This window comes from Rattus norvegicus, chromosome Y (assembly GCF_021556685.1).
Source record: "Rattus norvegicus strain SHRSP/BbbUtx chromosome Y, alternate assembly SHRSP_T2T, whole genome shotgun sequence".
In the NCBI taxonomy this organism is placed as follows: Eukaryota; Metazoa; Chordata; class Mammalia; order Rodentia; family Muridae; genus Rattus; species Rattus norvegicus.
Window position 1 is genome coordinate 3,906,442 of NC_141555.1, and position 21,621 is coordinate 3,928,062.

General features: G+C 32.5%; 1 long non-coding RNA gene across 1 annotated transcript in view; it reads right to left on the reverse strand.

The window, feature by feature from the left end:
• The window catches only part of LOC147997946 (uncharacterized), a 56,477-nt gene that overhangs the window by 21,827 nt on the left and 13,029 nt on the right, over positions 1 to 21,621 (reverse strand). The window contains exon 2 of the long non-coding RNA XR_015647404.1: positions 2,921 to 3,077. This is a non-coding gene — a long non-coding RNA (uncharacterized LOC147997946). The remainder of the gene's footprint in view (positions 1 to 2,920; positions 3,078 to 21,621) is intronic.

The window sequence follows — 21,621 nt, forward strand, 5'->3', positions numbered from 1 at the left end:
CCTAATTCCTCTTCTCCATCCATGAGCTCTGATAAATTGTTTAGAGTATGTTTCAATTTTGTAGCTGTAGCACAAAACTTTTCTAAAAAACTAATTTTTTTAACGTTCTAAATCATACACGCCAATCTCCCTCACTTTCTTATTTCCCTTGGACCAACAATTCATTATTTTCATTTTTCTCCTATATAAATATAAACTTTAATTTCGAGGCTGTGGTCACAATTTGACCTACAGTATACCCTGTTGTCTACCTATCTTTGCTTGAAAATATTCATTTTAATGATTTATTGGTCTATTCAAAAGCCTCTGGCTTCTCCTACAATATCAGTATATACGTGGTCTAGCATGGGTATTTAAAAAGTTGTATGAGACAGTTTGTCACTGTATTACTGCCAGGTTATTGATGCTCATCATTTTCATACATGCTTATATTTACTATTGTCCTGAATCTGATTTGCTAATGATTTTATTTTACTTTCCATATTTAATTCTGGGGGATATTCTCAGAGATAATCAGGACATATTAAGTAAACAAATATCGTTCTCTGCAGTGAGGATCATCATAGGACCTTGGAAGACAAGTATTAGGCTGTTGGTGCCATTTAGGATCAGAGGAAATAATCTACATATCATATGTACAAAGTACATAAAATTCAACATGATAGTTTGCAGAAATATTTCATCATCAGACATGATCTTGAGGATACTTGTAATTACCTGTTCAGTGACTGCTGCATTAATTAATAGTGAATGAGGGGACATCAGGTATGAAGTGACAAAGTGTTCTCAAAAATAAGAGGCATAGATAGGAAAAGAAGGAATCTTTGTAAAAAGTAAAAAAAACAAACAAACAAACAATAGACTGGTTGATTTTCTTGAAATAAGACACATATCATGATGCAAAGTTTGTTTCTGGATAGCTATGTCTTTTGAAAAACACCAGGATAAAGGACGGTCCTGAAATGTTTATCTGAAATTGAGTAGTAAACATTGTGATGTTTAATTTCATAAATGAGCACCAGAACACTGAAAAAAACATATTAACTGCTTTCTAATCTATATAAGATTTAGCCATTTTTATTCAATGTTTAGTTTCCCTTGGTGGTTTACACATGGTGAATGCTCTTGGACAGGTTAAGCCATAACCACAGAATCTCTAGAACTAATATTCCTGCAATGAGTAGTTTAAAAGTACATGCCATCTACATCATAATGAGCTTACTGAATATCTATCATATTTTCACCAACCTGTGTACAAGGTTTATCTCTCATGTCTACCTATTATAAGTTGGAAAAGTATGATTGGGAATCAAACTCTATCTAAGGAAATGGGGATTACCAACTAGGTTGAAATGGAAAACCACTGTTCTGTTTTATTCTATAGTTATCAATGTTTCTTCAAACCCAGAATAAAACTACACGAAGATTATATCAAACTGACATAAATATGACTTCTTTAATAAACTACTTTCATAATGATTATACTATACATCAGTATCCTTAGAGAATCATAAATAATGCAGTGTCAATATTAAAATTGATGTGAATACAAATTACAATTATATTTGAATAAATTCTAGAAAAATACATACAGATATACACATCTATGTGTTTGTATTTGCAAAATACTACTTGCTAAACTATCAATATATGCTATATTTCATACGTAAATGAGTCATATCAAAACTCTGTTCATATTACGTCCATTCTTCATGAGTGAATGTGTGCTCATATATTTTTATCTTTCTCTCTTCTATACTGAGATTTTCATTTTAATGTATACCTAATAATGGAATGCATCCCTGATATGTATAGTGGGAACTTTGTGAGAGTATCTAGGAATTAAGAGGACTGGGTGCTTCTCAAGAGAACACGAATTTAGTCATAAATACTCAACGAAATCTCACATTCTTCTCTATTTATAACCACAGGATTTTGCCAGCTTCTTCGGAGACTGAATGCTTTGAAATATCACAATATCTTTATATTTTGGATCTCAAAGGGTTTTAAAATGACTTGATAATTTAAGGACTTTTAGGATGAAACTGGATAGAGGATAAGTTTACTTTGAAATTGATTCATTTTCATAATATCTTTTGGATCAAAAAGTAGTAATTCCAAAAAATGTTGTCTGATAACTTAGAAGCCCTTCTTGGCAGAAATTTAAAATTGTAAGCACTGTATGTATTTAGGGTTAATAAAGTTTATAATATATTTACAGAAAATCTTCATTCCAGATACTTTAATCCTGGTAAAATTCTGATAATGTAAGAGATATTAGAGCTTAGGTGTCCCATATAAATCTTGATTTTAGCATGTTATTTACCTGTTTGATTGTCCAGATAGAAATATATATATATATATATATATATATATATATATATATATATATATAACTTTGAAGTTTATCTGGACACATAATTTACTCGATGAATGTGAAATAGCAAATACCTGCTTCCATTATGAATGCCATTCACAGTCAGACAATGTGAACATATATATATGTGTGTGTGTGTGTGTGTGTGTGTGTGTGTGTGTAAACATGAGATTCTGCAAAGAGTTTAGGCTTGGCATTCTGATATAGATTCCTGGATCTCAGGAGAAAGTAGATATTAAGATCCCAAATCTAGATTTATCCTTAAATTACAAAAGATGTCCTTCATATGTGTAAACATACACAGAAAATATTGCTCACACACTCATCCCTATACAAACATGTATATTAAAATGAGTCCTATATCGAAATTTTCTATTTAATATTAGCTAACTTATAAGGGAATCCCATTTGATTTGTCTCTTCTGATCTATTAACATAGAATGAAACTAATTTTAAGTTTTCTTAAGTAATTTTAAGACTTTTATTCTATTTTGGGGACAAATAAAGTGAAATTATTCTTATTTTTAATAATAAAACTATTACCTCCAGGTAGAATGTCACACACACTTCCTTTTTGCAGAGACAGCTGGTGGGTATAAAGAGCTCTTCCAGGCTCCCACTTCCTTTTCTGACACCGTTTTTCTTTTCTTTTCATTTTATAAATATGCAGATTTTGTATTCAAACTTTCATATTTGAAAACTGTACAGAAAAAAACATATGTAGGATGTAATTTTTGAGTCAGCATATTGGCCCAAGAATAGCATTCATTTTGGTTTTTATTGGATGCTTTTTTTACAAAGAAGTTCTTTGACTTTAATGTCAGTGTATTTTACATAATAGGTGCCAGGGGAAGAAATGTTACACAATAGATATTCTGTCTCAATGAATAACAAAAAAATGATTAAGTTCCTTAAAAGCTGCAAGTATATCAACTATAGGGACATGACTGACATCTTTTTTGGTAGCATTGTAAAAACTGACATGTGACTGTCAATTGGATATTGTTTTGGTTAAATTACTACATTTATTTTAATTTTTATTGATAATTTTTTTCTCTGTTTTGTGAATCAAACTAGGACTTTAAGATTCCTGGGCATGTATGCTTCCCCAAGTCTACATATTTAACTGTATACTTCATGTCCTGTTTAGTGCCAATTCCTGTTTACCACCTCACATAAACTATTCCTCAATACCCTTCCAATTACCCTGAGCAAGTGGTGCAACCTTAGGTAGCCGCTTACCCAGCACAATAAGTCTCTTCAAGGTAACTGACATCCCATTTTGTGGCAGAAATAGAAGTCAACCTACCTATAAATAAAGCTCCAATGTTCAGGGAACAGCATGAAAACCAAGCTAAACATCTCGTACATACATTCAGGAAGGCCTTTGCCTCACATGTATATGCCCTTTGGTTGGTCACTCAATCTCTTAAAGCCTGAGATGTCCAAGATAAGTCACTCTGTTAGTGTTTTTAATTAAGTTTCTATCCCATTGGAGGCTACAATCTATCTTCTTTGTTTGTTTGTTTGTTTGTTTTTTTCATAATAGTCCTAACAGTCCAAATGCTGTTTTACTGTTGGTATCTGCATCTCTCAGGCAGTGCCAATCCTCTTAGAGGACAGTAATGCTAGACTCCTATCTGTAAACATCAGAGATTATGTTTAATATTGCTCATTCATATGATGAGTCTCAATTTTGACCAGTTATTTGTTGGCCATTTCAAGTATTTTGGAATCCAATAAAAGGTTAGAACTATCAAAATCCTATAACATTCACACTAGCATTCTCCTTTTTATTACTGTGCCCCTAAAAAGAATGGATATTTAGTAAATATCCGGGCATTTACTGTCACTGCTGATTTGCCTTATCAAGATTGCTATGACTTTTCAGGACCATGTACAATTATGTTTGTATACACAGTCTAATTGCTGAAAAATAAGAGCAAAGACTGGTCATTGTACAGGATGTTGATGGCTATTGCTTAAGTGATCCCAGAAGAGAGGGCACAAGCTTATAATAAATACAAGCAAACTTTTCTGTGAGGCCCAAAGAGTAGATTAAGCTGGTTACGATAGACTTGAAATTAGCTGGTATCATCATTTTAGGAGAAGGTAACTGAAGAATCCTGTACTTCTTGTTTACTTCCAAGCAGGGCACAGTTTGAGAATGTGAGACCAGTGGATATTCTGGTCTGCTGGAATGTAGAGAGAAACCTATCTCAGTGATAAGTAATTCTTTAAACACTGGGAATTTGTGACCAGATGCTATGGTAGAATTTCTTTATAATTAAGCTGGGGTGGTAATTTACTCTTCAGATTTATTTGAGCTCATTCTGATTTTTAGAATTAAAAATGTATTCTAGTATGAGTGCATTCTGATCATGGCATTTGAATTTCTAGAAATGGATTAAATGCATTAAAGATGTATATTCATCCTTTTACAATCCATCCTTATTTGCAACATAGGTATAGATATTAAATACTTGTAAAAGGAGGAGTCTCATGAATTGGTGAAGATTGCAGTTTCACCAATTGTACTGAATGTTTTAAGGTCTTTGAAGCCCCAGTGGCCACCGGTGTGCTTTCCTACACATAGGTCCTAAATTGTAGAACATGCCCATTTTTCCCTGTTATTTTACTTGGATTCTGAACAATGATTAAGGTTCTTTTATTGGTGCATCAACTTCTATTATTTTGAGGCACCTCTAAAAAAATGAAATTTTCCATGTGTTAAGATATAAAATTTAAACATCACATTGGCACTAAAAAATATATGTTGGAATTGTGTTGTAGTTAAGTATAAGCATAAAACTATTTAGATGAAAATATTATGGTTCAATACAAGTTAACTACTAAGTCCAGAGCCTCAGGTGACAGGAGAAGATAGTAAGGATGTGGAGGAAGAACAACACTGCACCATTTCTGGTGTTTTGCAAGCTTGTGTTACCACTGTGTAGCTGATTGAGTGTTCAAAGTCACAGGAAGATCAATAATATAAACAAGTCAAATGTCCCAGAGTACCCAGAGCCTAAATTAACAGCCAGAATTGCACATGGATGGAAACATGGCTCAGACACATATGTAGCTTAGGATGGGCTTCTCAGTCATCAGTGAGAGACCCTTGAAACTGTGGTGGTTCAAGTCACCCTACAAAGGAATGCCACAGATTAGAGATGGAGGGACTTGGTGAGTGGATTAGAGAATTCAGACAGAAGCAAGGGGAATGTAGAAGTGATAGGGTGATTACAGAAGTTAAATTTACAAAGAGTATACCATGTGAAATGCACGTACATATAATATCCGGTAAATATATGAACAAACATGTAGGTAAACAAATAAATAACAAAAAAATAGATAAATAAGGGACAGCGCAGGGTCATAACTTGGGATGTAAATAATTAATAAATAAATAAATAAATAAATAAATAAATATTTTTAAAGAGAAAAAGAGGAAACATAAAAATATCTACACTATTGTAAAACAATTGATTCTGAGATCTAGATGACGGACATTGATGGCATTTTTCCTTGTTTGCTTGGATTCATTAAATTCTAAGAATACAATGTCTTTTGTCTGGTTGCAAATGTAATTTGCTCAGATTGTACATAAGGTGTATATGACTTTTATCAGAAAAGACATAGATGGTGAAACTAACCTTCATGAACTGTGAAAGATAATTTCACTTTGAATATTATTGCAAGCAAGGTTGCTGTAAGTTGTTAATTGTCCTTAGCACTTTAAAATAAAATTGTTGTTTACATGAATTAAGCAAATAAGATCGTACTATTCAGCAGGTAATTCAAAGGTGAGCAAAACTGTGATAGGCAGTGCTGGCCAATCATATTTTAATTTGAATTATGTTTAAATACTTATACTAACTATAATTCACTCTTAAATGTTTTTGAAAAGAGACCTTGGTAAATAAAGGTTAACAGTGTTACATTAGAACAAATGTCTCCATTTGATTTTCTGATGCATGTTACAGCATGTATTCTACATAAGTACTTTACACTAAATGCAGGTACTTAAATCATGAGAGAAGTTATGAATATTTCATGCTTTTTTTCAAAATCTTAGTGTTTTTCTGAGAGATTGATACTTGCTCAATCACTATGTATTGAAGAATATTTGACACTTTCTCTTCTTTTAATTTCAATGTACCTAGTTTTAGGGAGAGGTCTATTATACATTTCAACTAGCTAAAATGGGTTGATATCTTTTCTTCTAATTAATGACCTCAATTTGAACCAGAAGCATTTAATGAAAATGCTATCTTTTTTTTAATTGGATAGTTTTATCCCTTTGTAAAAATCAAGTGATCATTGGTGTGTGGAGTCATTTCTGGGTCTTTAATGTTATTCTATTGATCTAGATGCCTGTCTTTGACCAAAACCATTCAATTGTTTTTATAACAACTATTTTTTTAATATATCTTGAGGTCAAGGAAGCTAGTCCCCCTGAAGTTCCTTTTTTGTTGAGAATAGTTTTCACTTTCCTAAAATTTTGTTTTTTTCAAATGAATCTGAACCTTGTCCTCCTAATTCTATGAAGAGTATTTATATATATATATATATATATAATTATTATATTATATTATATATAAATATAAATATTATATAATATATATAATTATATATAATATTATATATATAATTTTCACAGCATCTCATAGTACATTCTCATAAAACTGAAAATATAATTGGTCACTAAAAGAGGCCTCAGTAGATACAAGGTGATTGAAATAACCGCATGCATTCTATTAGATCCATAGACAATTTAACACATGGTGCAAGAGGCCCCTGAACAATACTAGTGAAGTTTTAATACAGAACATTTCTTCCTCAAACTTTTCCACATACTCACAATGGACACAAAATTGCAAAGAGCCAGGGGAATCAAGGGTATGATGAAGCAGATTTGAAGAGTCAATGCTTATCACCACAGAAAGGAATTAAGAAGACCATATAAGTAGTTTTTCTCATATCTTGCTAGAAAGAAGAGTCTTCTCCGTTGAAATCATAATCAAATGCAGTCAGCTCTTGTGCTCAGGAATCACAGACCATACGACATACCTGCCCTCCACAAGAAAAATCATCATGGCTGTGGCATTATCTTTATTTTAACACTTAAATTTCTTTTATATTTTTAATGTGTGTCAGTGTTTTGACTAATATGTGTATTTCAGTGCCCACATATATATATATATGCAATGCTAACAGACTACAGAAGAGAGTTTCTGGTATACTTAAATGGAAGTCACCAATGGTTTTAAAACAAGCAGTGCTGAAAACCCACCTTCAGTACTTTTAAAGTGCAGCCTATCTCCTTATTGTGTGATATATCTTTATTTCCTATGGCATGCAGTTGATATCTGAGTGAACATGATCTTATTGAATATTGGAGACATTAGCCATCATGAGCCTTGGCAATGGAATAGATTCTGGGGTCTGAAAGAACAGGAAAATTGCAGGCTGTGATTAAGATATCTAAGAAATGAAAGAAAGGGGTTCAGTTATGCATAGAAAAATTACTAACTCTAGTTACCACCAATTCTACCTTTATACCACTACACAAACTGTGAGAACTAACAAGCACCTGACTAGTTTTGACATTATCGACAGATACAAGACAAAACAAGCTTCATGAAAACAAGCATTTAATTCTTCATGAAATTATTTTAGATATAAACATTTGGTATAAAAATGCATTCAGATGTCAGAGATGGACTTCAGTGATATTAGGAAACATATGGTAGAAAACTCACATCAAAAGAACTCAAGCAAATTTATAAATAATGGACAACATCTGAAATTTAGAAAGAATGGCAGGGCTGCATCTATGTCAATGGTGCGATCCCTGCGGCTGCAAAACTGTCTCATTCAGAACGACCAAATTGAGGACTGCCTATGACATAAGCATTACTGCAGGAGAACCAAACTGAGGACTGCCTGCGAAAACAAGGATTTCTTTTAGATATAATGTAAATTAATCAGGATAGGATGTTTTGAATAGATAGTTTCTTGAAATCAATATGGACCTGGTAAAAAGTATTAAAGGATTTTGGAGTAATGTTCACATTAGCTTGCTACATAATTTCTAACACGATCTTGGAGTTTGAGTCATTGTCTGTGAACTAACTTGCCACCCATACAGCAAGGTCAGCAAGAGTCAGGAGAAGATCTGTTCAGTGTGAAGATAAAACTGAAGTAGCTGTTAAGAAAGATGCTAAAAATTTTCACCATGCAACTACAAATAATGGGCCAAGGTCAATTATTCTCATGTGACTCAAATAGCCTGCATGCACAGGTTGACTAAGAATATTAGCAAACATATGAGTAAAAAACACTGCTAAATAGATAACACCAGGACAAAACAGAAACACTAACCAACAATCATGCTAGTGTCCATAAGAGGAAGAAAAATATTCAGATCGAAAGCTTACAAAGCATTACTATTTTTGCTCTTTTCATTTTTTTACACTTTACATTTTTTTACAATTTGTGTTCTGCAAATACACCATCCAAGGTTCTTTGAAAAACTATATGATTTTTATGTTTATTTTCTTATATCATTTCAGATTTCAGATATCTGAAGCTGCCACAGTGAGCAAGAATTCTTTATACACAAGTATTTGGACCTTATCACAGGGTCTTAAATGTATATAAATAACAGGTATAACTGGGCATGTTCTGATGTCTCATTTGATGTATGAAGGTAGATACAGTCAGATCACTAGGCCTGAAAAGATATCACAGGAATTATACAAAAATTAAAAATTGTAAATACATGAATGCAAGCTCTCTCTGTTAGAAATATTTATGTGGGGAACTCCTAACCATGATATGTTGGTGGATGAGGAGCTAGGAAGAAAGTAATAAATATCATTCAAATATCTAATCACTTTTAGAAAATTCTACTGTCTGGTTCCGACTTCAGTGATGCTATCATAAATTGTTACCCGCAAGAATCATAAATGCGCACAACTAAATCTGTAGGCAAAATTCCATGTGCATTTGAATGAGAGGCCAATTCCACCCGAGGTTCAGGCTCCCATGTTTTTGTTCAAAGTACATCTGATAATTACTAAGTACAAAGTAATCTGATCCATATTTCTTTGAACATTTTATCAGACCATTACTGCCACTTATTTTAACACTGCAGACTGTGCATGGTCAAACTAAGAGCATTGCTGTGCTCTGTATCATGATCTCCAGCCTCACATTATTTGGCAAATGCACTTTAGTATTCAGAGAAAAGAAAATGTCACTTTTTTCAAAGTATATAAATAGCAGGTGTGGGTATAATTTCAATATATTCACAAGTGAGCTCAGTAACTCAGTCTTAAATACAGTTTTAAAATTAAATATGCTAGCTCGATTTTTTGCTTGTTTCTCGAGTGACTGTGTTATTCAATCACCGAGATTTACCTATCAAACTCTTATCTTGTACTTGGCCTTCACGCCAAAGGTTGCCAAAACTTGATCTGTCCTGGTTCCTTGTTGTCAGTGATTTCATAGTATGTAGCAGCTCTATTCCTAGGCAGTGACCACTCTCTGTTCTTATGCCTCCAAAATGAGTTTACAAATAAATGAATTATGGTATATGGCACTGAAAAGCTACAGAATTCTTAGTAAGGCAGAAAGACAGTGAGAATACATGGGTTATTTTGAACAAAGATTTCAAGGGTATCCTTCCCTAAAGTTGTGAGATTTGTGTGGTAAGCAGAAGAAATGAAGTATAAAAGCTATGTCTGTTGAGGAACTTAGTCTTCAAGTCCTTACCTCTTTCTGTTTCCAAACAACACATTTTTTCTCATCCATTTCTAAAATATACTTATATTTTGTCAAAAATTTCAAATCTTACAAATTAATTATAGGTTTCTGCACGTTTACAAATATTTTACACATAGTCTAATGCTTTTTTAAGGTAACTTTTTCTTTAGCCATTACATCTTTCTCTGGTTGCCGTATTAAAAGAAAAAAAAGGCATGCAACAGGTTTCTAATTATTTAAACATTGTTCAAGATGCCAAAATCCTTCAGTTACATTTTCTATAGTAAATGAGTTCATTGTAGTAATAATAAAAATGCAGACATGAGCAAGTTATATTTGGAGAGCATCCCCACATCAAGTGATTCAGATAGATAGATAGATGTTAAGTGCCAATCAGTCAATTGGACTTATAGAATAATAGGAGGAAGTATTGTGCTCTGGAAGAGGAACTAATAGGTAAAACAATAGATACAAGTAACCTGGAAACTTGTGTCTCTTTATCTGAACCACCATCCAAAAACATGCTGGACCTAGGCTTCTACACACTTAGAAAATGCAATCATTGTAGAGACAACACAAAATTGCCTTGCCTCTATGTGGGATATGTTTAAAAAATAAAACACAACTCAATTGTCTTGTCTGGCTTCAATGTGAGAGTAAAGGCCTTGCCTAGCAGAGCCATGAAATATTAGCATGAGGTGATAATCAGGTCAGGTATATGACCAGTCAGAGAAGAAGATGGAAAAGTACTAGAAGAAGGATTATGGAAAGGAGTGACTTGGTAGAAGACAGTAAGCAAGATAAGGAATGCATTAAAAAATAAATTTAAAGAAAATAAGGTTAGTGCTATAGCATAAATATAATACTTGCACAGAATGCTGAAAGACTTAGAATTGATTCACAACACCCAGAAGAAAATCAAAATAAAAAATATTCAAAAGTAAATAAATATAGTAAATTCACCCAAAGTAAACTCAAAACATATACAGAGTTATAGAAAGATTTCCCAACATACCACAATGTTGGATATGTTAGTCATGTCCATAGAGCCTGTCTAGTAAAAATGTAAAATGCAACTGAATTTGTGTGTGTGAGTTTGTGTGTGTGTGTGTGTGTGTGTGTGTGTGTAAGAGAGAGAGAAAGAGAGACAGACTGAGACAGAGACAGAGAGAGACAGAGAGAACAAGAGAGAGAGATGGAAAAAGAAAAAGTAATTCATAAAATCCTGTTTATCCTCTAACCAAGTAATGGAATGTTATGGCCTTGATCTCAAGCAATCTGCCTGTGAAATGGAGGGATTAAATATGAGCCACCATGCACATACCTATTTGGTAAAGGAAAGGCTATATAACCAAGGGGTGAAATGTAAATTAGTAAAGATTAGAAAACTTTCTCATTATTTTACAAGTAAATTGAGGTAGGGAAAAATGAACTAAAATTATAGTTATTTAATTAATAAAACAAATTTAACTTTTAGTAGCATTGTTTAGATACCAAACTATGTTCTTTACTAATAAAAGACTATAATTGTGGAGTAGCAAATAAAAAAAAAAGAACACAAATCAAAACTTTGATCTTCCCTCCACCAGTAGAATGCTGGAGGATCAGAGACTGTTTATTACCTCTGTCTGATTTATAATCATAGATCTTGCAGTCATTTCAAATCCTGCCCCTAACAGGGTAAAACCCTGAACTTCTCAGTGGCTACCAACTTATGGAAATGTTAGTCAAAAGAGATATAAATCTTGTGTCACCTGGAGCTTCTCTCTTCCTGAGGTCCCATTATTGGGACTCCATTTTAGATCCACTGTATGGGAACCTGTTGTATAAACACATAGTTACTACCTTCATTTGTTAAGTATATCTTTATCTGTGTGTCTGCGCTACAATTGACAGCCTTCTTGCCCAAAATATTATTGACAGTTATTCTCCAAATCATCCTTAGTCATCCCTAAATTGACCTTAATCATACTCATTATTCTTTCACAAAGCAACTTAATTCCATCATCTTTCTGTATATTCAGCATATGAAAAATTTTAAGGACACACATTTTAAGTTTCACAGGGAACTGTGGTTTATCTGCCATAAATTAGTAAGGAGGTATCACAGAAAATAATCAGATATTGAGGAACAATTGAGATCTGTCAGTAAATTATGGAAAATGGTCAATAATCATGATCTCTTTGCATGTTCAATAAAAACCTAGAGAGGGATAAAAAACAATTAAATCCAATGTCCTTAATAATAGGTAAAGAATGTATCATAGGATGATAACATAACAAAGTATTCATTAAGTAAAATACTTAAAATTAATTTAAAAGCAAACACCCAGGAAGTGATACAATACTCATGGTAATGAAACAATACACTTAAGAGGGGTAAATAAAACTTGTGTTGCAAAGTTACAAATGTATTAAATTTTCATGGTATTTTAAATATAACTACAAAATCATGAAATATTTTATCATACTATGAAACTTCCTATTAAAGATCACCCAAAATAGTTTTAAAATAAGATAACTCTGGCAAGTAAATAGAAGGAACCAACAGTATGATTGTAACAGTCAAATGACTTTAGACTTAACGTGGAAAGTGACTCTTTGACTTGGTAGCAAAGTGCATATTCAAGTCCAATGAAAACCAAAAATATTGCTAGACTTGGGATTATATGAAAATGTATAACTTAACTTAGTTCATGAGTTAACAATCTTAACATAAATGTGAGAATTCTGGGCCGATTTCTAAAATAACCATGTTAAACTATTGAAGTATGATATTTATAAAAGAAAAAAAAGGAAAATAGCTGAGTAAGAGGAGGAAGAGGCATGACAGAGGAGTTCTACAAACCTATCAGTGTGCACAAATAGACGCAATGATGGTTACACCTAATATGAGGAGATTTTCGTGTTTTGGTTGCTATTTTTGTTGTTGTTACTGTTTGTTTGCCTTTTTTAAAAAAATACAAAAGTAGTTTTATTATTATTTTTCTGAAAGAGTACAAGTATCTTATTACCATTTATTATACAACAAAGATTATAAATTTAAGTATATAACCATAAGTTGGAACAAAGAGATCAATTGATATTGCTGTAGAAATCTATGGCTTACATGATTTTTTCACCTAATTGAGATGTGCATACAAGGAAAAGGTCAATAAAACACTGTGAGTCATCTTGCCACATTCTTGAACTTCTGGAAAAACTTCTCTAATCCCAGTGCAGATATAGAGAGAAGCTGTGTGGGTAAGAAAGTTACATGAAAAATGTAACTTCTAGGGTTTCATGACATTCATTTTATGAAGTGTCTAGCTTCAGTAAGAGAAGTAAAAAGTTTAATAAAATGTAATCCTTTCAATATTATATTATTGAAAAGATATGCACTCCAAGAAGAGATAATTTACCCGTGGGGAAAACTGGAAAAAGAAATAAAGTATTGACCGAATTCCGGAATGTCTTAGAATATTTGTATTCATAATAGCATATGCATTTTAGCATAGTTCCTTTTGAACCTTTCCACTTAACACCCACAGTGCAAACTAAGATTATGTTCATGTAAATTTGGATGATCCTTTTATTTACATTATTTAGCTTTTCTTGGAGCATCGCTTTGTAGAACAAAATGCAATTCGGTACTCTGACTTGTATGTAAAATGCATGCCATTGTCCCTGTGGTGTTAATATGTCCCTACACATATATACCTATATCTTCCTACATAGTTGTCACCATGACTGTGTCAATGGAGAAGATACTGTTTCCTACATGTAGGACCCACAACGTGATTTCAGCCAAATACAATGATACCCTAAATTACTTGTTAATATGTGTTTCAGGAACATGTATTCCAAATGTATAATTCGGAAATTCTAATGAAATTTCTCACCAAGATATAGTTTAAACCTAAGAAGCTCTCCCCAAAAAACTACCTCAGTTTAAGCTCAACATTGAAATACTTGGAGAGGAGCAGGTATTCTTTTATTCCAAAGAAAAAGGCATCTTGACAGTAATATGACATATGCATTTTGATTTCACTGGGGACAAGACAGTATTGATAATACGTATCTTCCTTTATGCCTCTACTAAAAACTGAGGGGATAACTTCAAAACCTAAGTGTTCCAAAGCATCAAACTTACTGACACTGGGGAATGTAGAACAAATAATGACATACCTTATTCATAAGAAGACTCACATTATCAATTAATCTACAAAAGAAACAAAATGACTAGCAGTCCAACAAATGTGTAGCAGATATTCATCAGCTTCTCATGCAGGTAAACAAACTATAAGAGTACTTTTGTCTCCAAATTCTGTTCTTCTAACTGGGCTGATGTACTAATAGTACTGTCTGTATTTCTTTTCAGGAATTTAATTTAGGGGAGTGTAATTTCACCCACACTAGATAAAGTTGGGTTTGAAAGTTCAACAAAATATTTAGTTTGGTGGAAATGGTGGACAATAGAAGTTTCGGAGAAATTCATGAATTCATGATTTGTTACACACCAAGTTATTGTTCCAGTGCCACTTGTGGCAAGGTTTATTTGAAAGGTAAGGTAAACAGGATTATACTAGGAGTCTTCGTTTTGAGTTTGGTTACTAAATTTTGAGAAACTAACTTGGTCTAATTGACCAAGTTTTCATTTTTCAGAAATACGAAAGGAAATAAAAAGAAGAAAGTATACATCCCACTTTCATCCAACATATTTTTACAAACTTAGAGGGATTCTCAGTTTTGTAAACCATATATTATTTCATTGTTTGAAGTCACAACATGCCATTAGTATCTGGCCTTGATCCATGGAATTGATTACATAAGTTTACTCTTCAAAATATTTACATACAGATTGTAATTATAATATGATTGCAATGTTTCACTTTGCAATATCCAAAGCATTTCATTGATTCATGCTTGTGTCCCTCCAGTTTAATAAATGTTTTTTTTTTATTATGGCATTTTATACATCAACAGGGAAAGGTCATACATAAGTATTCTAAAATATACAAGATTATATCTGAGTAATTCAAATCTCCTCAACAGTCTAGAACAAAATACAGATTTATCAAGTAGGAGTAACCCTTTGCAAAAAGATGAAAACAATTAATTTTCTAATATTGTTATTTTGGAAGGGTTTGAGGCAAGATGTAGCCTCGACTGTCCTGCAAGTGAAGTTTTAGAGTAGAATGACTGGAAATTCTTAGATATGTAATTAATGCAGTCTCACTAATTCTAGGGATAAAAGTTTGTGATACCAATATCATACATAGTATCATTTTTTTATATTATTCAATAGCAAAAGCCTCTTCCATTTTATTCTAATACCAATTTATTATTTAACTAAATCTTCAGAGAATTTTTCTCATTAATATATACTACCTCTTCTTACATGTTTGTATAAGAATACTACACTAACTGTAGAACTACATACTTCTCAGGTATCTGTGGTTTCTTGGTTTCATTCATTTTCTACTGCATTTTTTCTACAGATCTTTTGCCTGGTTAATTACTATCCTTTATCATTCTTTATTCCCTCCAACTATCATTCATTATTCTTGAGTTTTCTTTCAAGGCTCATTGTTAATTTTTTAATTATTAATTAGTTAATTGTTTCTCCTTGTGAAATAATGTTTCAAAAGAGAACACAAGCTATATTACAACTGGAATTTAATGTGAGTTCTCTAATATGGTATTCACATTAGGCATCTTTTATTAGTAGTATATATGTTGGAAAATGGAAAGAGAATTTGTCTTTCCATGGTAAAAAAGTGGCAGGAATAGTGACCAGTATTTTTAGCAGATACAATGTTTTTTAAAAGCAGGCAGAGCCTCACATTTTTAGGTTTACTACTTTGTAACATTTCTTTTAAACTAACATTTTACAAATGTTACATTTGTTTTTAATGTGCTGATAACTCATTCTGCCTTGGTGTGATCTCTGGAGAACATTTAGGATAAAAGATGAAAAAACCTTCAGTCCATGTTTTTTCAAGTTTAAGGCTCTCTCCTGAGTGAGATGCTAGAAGTTTGTGGATGCAACAATGCTTTGGATGCGGTGAATTATTATTCCAATATTTCAGGAACACAAGGATATGGAGAAATAGTATGCAGTGTGTTTGTGGACTATAAAAACACAAAACCTCAAAATATGAAGAATTGATGACAGAGTGTGCAATATACACAATAGTTATAGAACAACACATTTAATACTAGATCTCTGAAGGGTAAATTAAAAAATAAATATTGTTGTGTACTGGTTTCTCAATAAAGACAAAGTTGTCAAATGAACACTCCGTACTTACTCAAATTGCACTTCATGGAATATTGAAGGCAATCTAGGTTGTATATACATCAAATATTGTGTAAATGAAGACACATCATGGGTTCACCTGGTTGTGTATAGCAGCCCAAAATTTACATGGGTTTTAAACATTGTTCCATGGTTCACAGCATTTAGACATCTATATTGAGCTCATGCTTCAACAACTATGGCATTGCCTGAAGTATAATTGAAAAAAATAGAGAAAAGTTATTTCTCCAAACTACATAATTATTGTGTCATTTCATTTATCAAGTATCACAGCCTGAATATGTTAGACTCTTACTTGAGACCCTTTCTTGTGTTCACAATTTTTTTTCCCATTTGAAAGTAAAATTTTCTCAGGAATGAGAGATATCTGTACGTCTTGTTTAAATGGTTCAGGGAATCAGTGTGGGCATGGATATTTGGGAACAAGTGCATTATTTTATGTGTCCATGTGAATTTTTGTGGATGATTTTGTGTGACTCCTCCTGTCTGGTTTCTCAAAGTAATCACATATGTACTTTCTGAATTGATTTTGACCTTGAACATAACAATGAATTTCCCTTAAAAAAGAAAGAAAGAAGTTGAAATGATCTCAATTTTCTCTGTGTGAGAATGGGTACTATAAGCTAAAAGTACATTATTGTTAGTGTCTCCATTCTGCACTGGTGCGATGTTCTGTAAATGGATATTACTGAATACCTGTCGCCATATGAGAATGGCATCCTATCCTTATTAATGGCATATGTATTTTAGTCACCAAAGGTGTCGATGAGTAAGAAAAGTACAATATGAAAACACACAATCTTATTTGTGTGCTTTGTACAAAGAAAATAATTACATATCAAAGATCGTTGGTGGTTGCATTGGGTATGAGATATGATTGCATTAGATTGGAAGATTTTAATTATTGCCTAAAAAACACCAGTGAGAATTTCAAGGACCAATATCATGGTTCAAACATTCAGAGACTGTAGAGAAGGAAGAGTTTCTATGGATACATTCATCTACTAAATTACACATTCTCTACAAATGTTTCTGATTTTGTACTGACCATGATTTATCATGATTTGGTACTGACCTTCCATATTGATTATCAGTCCATAGTCCTATCATAAGAAAGTCTACTGCTGCCTACACTAGATGCCATGATAAGGTAGCCAAAGCAATGCACTATACTATTTAGGTGCTGAGCATAATATATTTGTGGTAGATATCTCTTCAATAAGAATTTTAAGCCCAATTTTTTTAATTTTATGTTTTTGAATTTTTATTGTTTTATTGCATATTTTTTATTTACATTTCAAATGTTAAATTCAGCTACCACTTTTACATCCACAAACCTTCTATCTCACTTTCATTCTTCTGTGAGGGTGCTACCCCTTCCCAACCACCCACCTTTTCTGACTCTGACATTTCTTTAAGAATGAAGATAACTCTCAATCCAAGCATTATTACTATCTTGTAGATCTATTTCAATGGATAATACCCTCAAGGGATGTCTTAGAAATACATTGTGATATGTCTTGCGATTTGTATTCAATTCCGGTTTAGGCTGATAGAAGCAGGAGTAACTACAAGGTTTTTTTCCAGTGAGTAAAGGAAGGAAATAACTTTTATTATATAATGATGTCGAGAGTAAAACATTGAGTGAAATAACTGCGAGCACTCCAAAAAAAAAAAAAAAAGCAAAACACATTATACATTATAAACTCTTTTCTTTAGATATTATATCATAATTATTATTAATTCTCTTCCACTGTAAAACCACACATATACATTTTGTTTCACTTCCATTGTCTCTTTTCACATTAATTGTTATATGTGCTTGATGACATTTTTAAGCAAATAGATTTTGGACTACAAAAAAAAGACAAAAATTTAAAAGAAAACACAACCATGATATCTACCAATCATTTATTTCCGTTCTTCATTGCCTAATTTTTATTACATTATCTTAAATTCAATATTTTTAGTTCCCATCATTCGTATTTTATTAAAATTCATTTTGTTTCCTTTTTTAAATTTCGTTTCTAACTTGTGTATATCAGTCTGTTTGTCTGTATTTCTGTCTCTTTCTATGCTTACTTTTTTTGTTTCTTTCCCTCTATCTCTTCCTCTTCTCTTTTCTTTATTCCCACTTTTCTTTTTTTTTGTCTTGTAAAATATTTCTTTAAGAGAAGCATATTTCCATTATAAGTATAAGAAATTCAGGGCACCCCATTACGGTATCTCATTAGGCATTACATGTAGATAGTACATTTATATCATCACCTTTAAGATCCTTGTGACATTTTTCAGGAAAAATTGATGAAAAGCCAATATTTACACACAGAGATAGAATGCCAATGAAAAGCAATGTATTAGGATGAGTGAATGTGCCTATAATTTTATGGTTGTTCCATCTTGTCTTGAAAGAACACCTCTTGTGTTTGTGTGTTCCATTACCATTAAATTATTTTTAATATTTAGGTCCTTCACTTCACCTCAGACATGATTTTTAGAAAGTTCCAAAGGTCAAAGCTGAAAAGTCGTAAAGCTGCATTTTTCCAAATATAGGGTTTTCGACAGTAGTAAATAATTCCTAAGTGTAGGAAGAAAAATGGGTTGCAAAAATAATAATTTAAATCAAAATGTGTTCTAAGATTTATGAAGCTCATAGTATAAAGAAGGATCATACATTCCTTTTAGTTTAGAGAGGAAGATAAACCGTGGAAAGATAGAGAATTACAGCAAAAGTTTGTATCATTTGTTATGCATATAGGAAAGCATATTTCAGATTTTTGTGTCAATGTTTAAAAATATAATGAGGGTTGTACAGTGGAGTTGAAATAGAGACATAAACCATAAATAGATTGAAGAATGAGCTAGGTTATGGTGATGAATAACTGAGGAGAGTTTTCTAATCTGTTTTGAATAGTAGTTTATTACCGATTGAGTGCACATAAAACCATTAGATTGCCAAGATATACTGAACTGGATTAGTAAATTGAATTTCATAATATAATCCTGGGCATTTTTTCCTGGAAAATCTGTACAGGATCACCATTATTACATGCTTCTGTCAATGCTTTCATTGACACATTCTTCTCTATATTTTGGGCTCCTTCTCTTATCAGTATCTTTTCTTTATATATGAATTTAAATTTTCCTCACTTAGGTTCATCTAAGTTTTACTCAAGCCATCTTTTTTTTTCCTTTTCATTCAATGTCACAATATTGTTCAAATTAAGGAAATTTGAGATAGGAAAGACACTAAAATTGTGGATTATGTCATTAAGGTTCCCAAGATGGAGGATTCAGGAATTTTATTGTCAATATAAATCATATGAAAATGACAAAACAGTGTCCTCTTCCACCCTGGCCTGGAAGCATGTTGTGACTGGAACACTGAAAATTGCCATTTTTCAATTTTCAGAGTCTATTGACTGTATTCTTGCTGCTTATATGTACATGTGCTTATGTGCGATTCCTGGCACCCAGCATCCTGGACAGAAATAAAACTGGACTATTGGTAATATTTTGGAAGTGTGCCCGAATTGGAGAATTCAAGAGTCCTTATGTCACCATATGCTGTATAGTAATGGCCTTCAGCATTCTCTTCATACTGTAGTTTTGGAATCTACCAGCATGTGATTGCCATCAGACTGTACACAGGCCTTGCCTCCAGAAAATAATGGGGAGAATGGTTAAGCCTCTTGTCTCTGAACATGGAATGTGATAACTTTTGAGATTCTGTTCTCTAATTTTATGCCATTGGACCAATGACCTGCATGAATAATTAAGACGTAACAATTTAATATACAGAATTGTAGCCATCAACATTGGTTCTCTCACTTCAATATTACACTCTACAAATGTCATCCTGTTATGTCAGGACCGCTTTTCCTAAGGTTCTCCAGACATGAAGTAGAAACCCAGTGACCAGTTCCATAGGCTTCTTTGACTAGGGCTTCAAAATAATATCAACACAGAGTGATACCTTCTAGTGACCGGCCTATTTTTACTGAAGAAAGAAAATGGTTATATTTTTGTTTTTACTGTTATTAGCAATTGCATTCATATTTAAACCCTTTCGATTTCTAACAAGAATACCTCTATTCTTGGCAAATTCTGTACTTTATTACAGGTGCTTAAAATAATTTAAACAAAACTGCATTTCTTTAATTAGCATAAGAGTTGGGCTTCTTGTCACAAATATATGGCTGCTGTCATATGAAGGAGAGTATCTTAGAATGACAAAAGCAGCAAGCATAACAATGACTGAATATGCATCATACATTTTTCATTCTCTGTGGTGTTAAGTCTTCCAAATCGAACATCCATTGTAGTTAACGCCCCCAAAAACAGAAATATTATTCCAATGATGAAATAATTTTTAATATACATCAAATATACAACCGAAAAACAAATATATAGAGACAGACTTCTATTTAAACAAAATGATCTTCACATGATAGTAATAGTGTAGTCTATGAAGAAATGCGTTCAGAAAAGTATTTGGACTTTATATAGTCCCTGAGCAACTGGAATGAGTCCTGTCTCAGAACCCTTTGTCAGGCTACGGATTCCATTATTATCAGTGTGTTACTATGCCTGGCCTCAGTTGGAGAGTCCTCCTATGACTTCCATACCAGATCATAGTTTGCTGGCATGATACATATAAGGTCATAACATATCTGATTTAAATGCCAATTTCCATCCCCACTGTCTTGATTCCATTTACCCAACAGATCTTGATACTTATATTTACTTTTTAAAATGGATTTCTTTGTTTTTAATTAAAGCTTTACCATTCCCATTTCCTCTCCTCCATTCATTAACTCAGATGAATTCCTTGGATTTCTTTTCAATTTTGTTGCAGTAGCAAAATAATTGTTTGTTGTAAATGTTTATTAATTATAAGGTATACATCATGCACACCTATGTCACTCTCTTCTTTATTCAATTGTACAAACACTTCATTATTTTCATTGCTTACCTAAATAAAAATATTGTTGCTGTCAAGGCTGTAGTCGCAATATACCCTAAAATATATCATGTTATCAACCTATCCTTGCTTAGAAATGTTCATTTTAATGAATTATTTGTTCATTCAAAGGCCTTTTGTATCTCCTATTCTATCAGTGTATTCCTGGTCTGCCATTATAACATGTATGAGACAGTCATTGTCTCT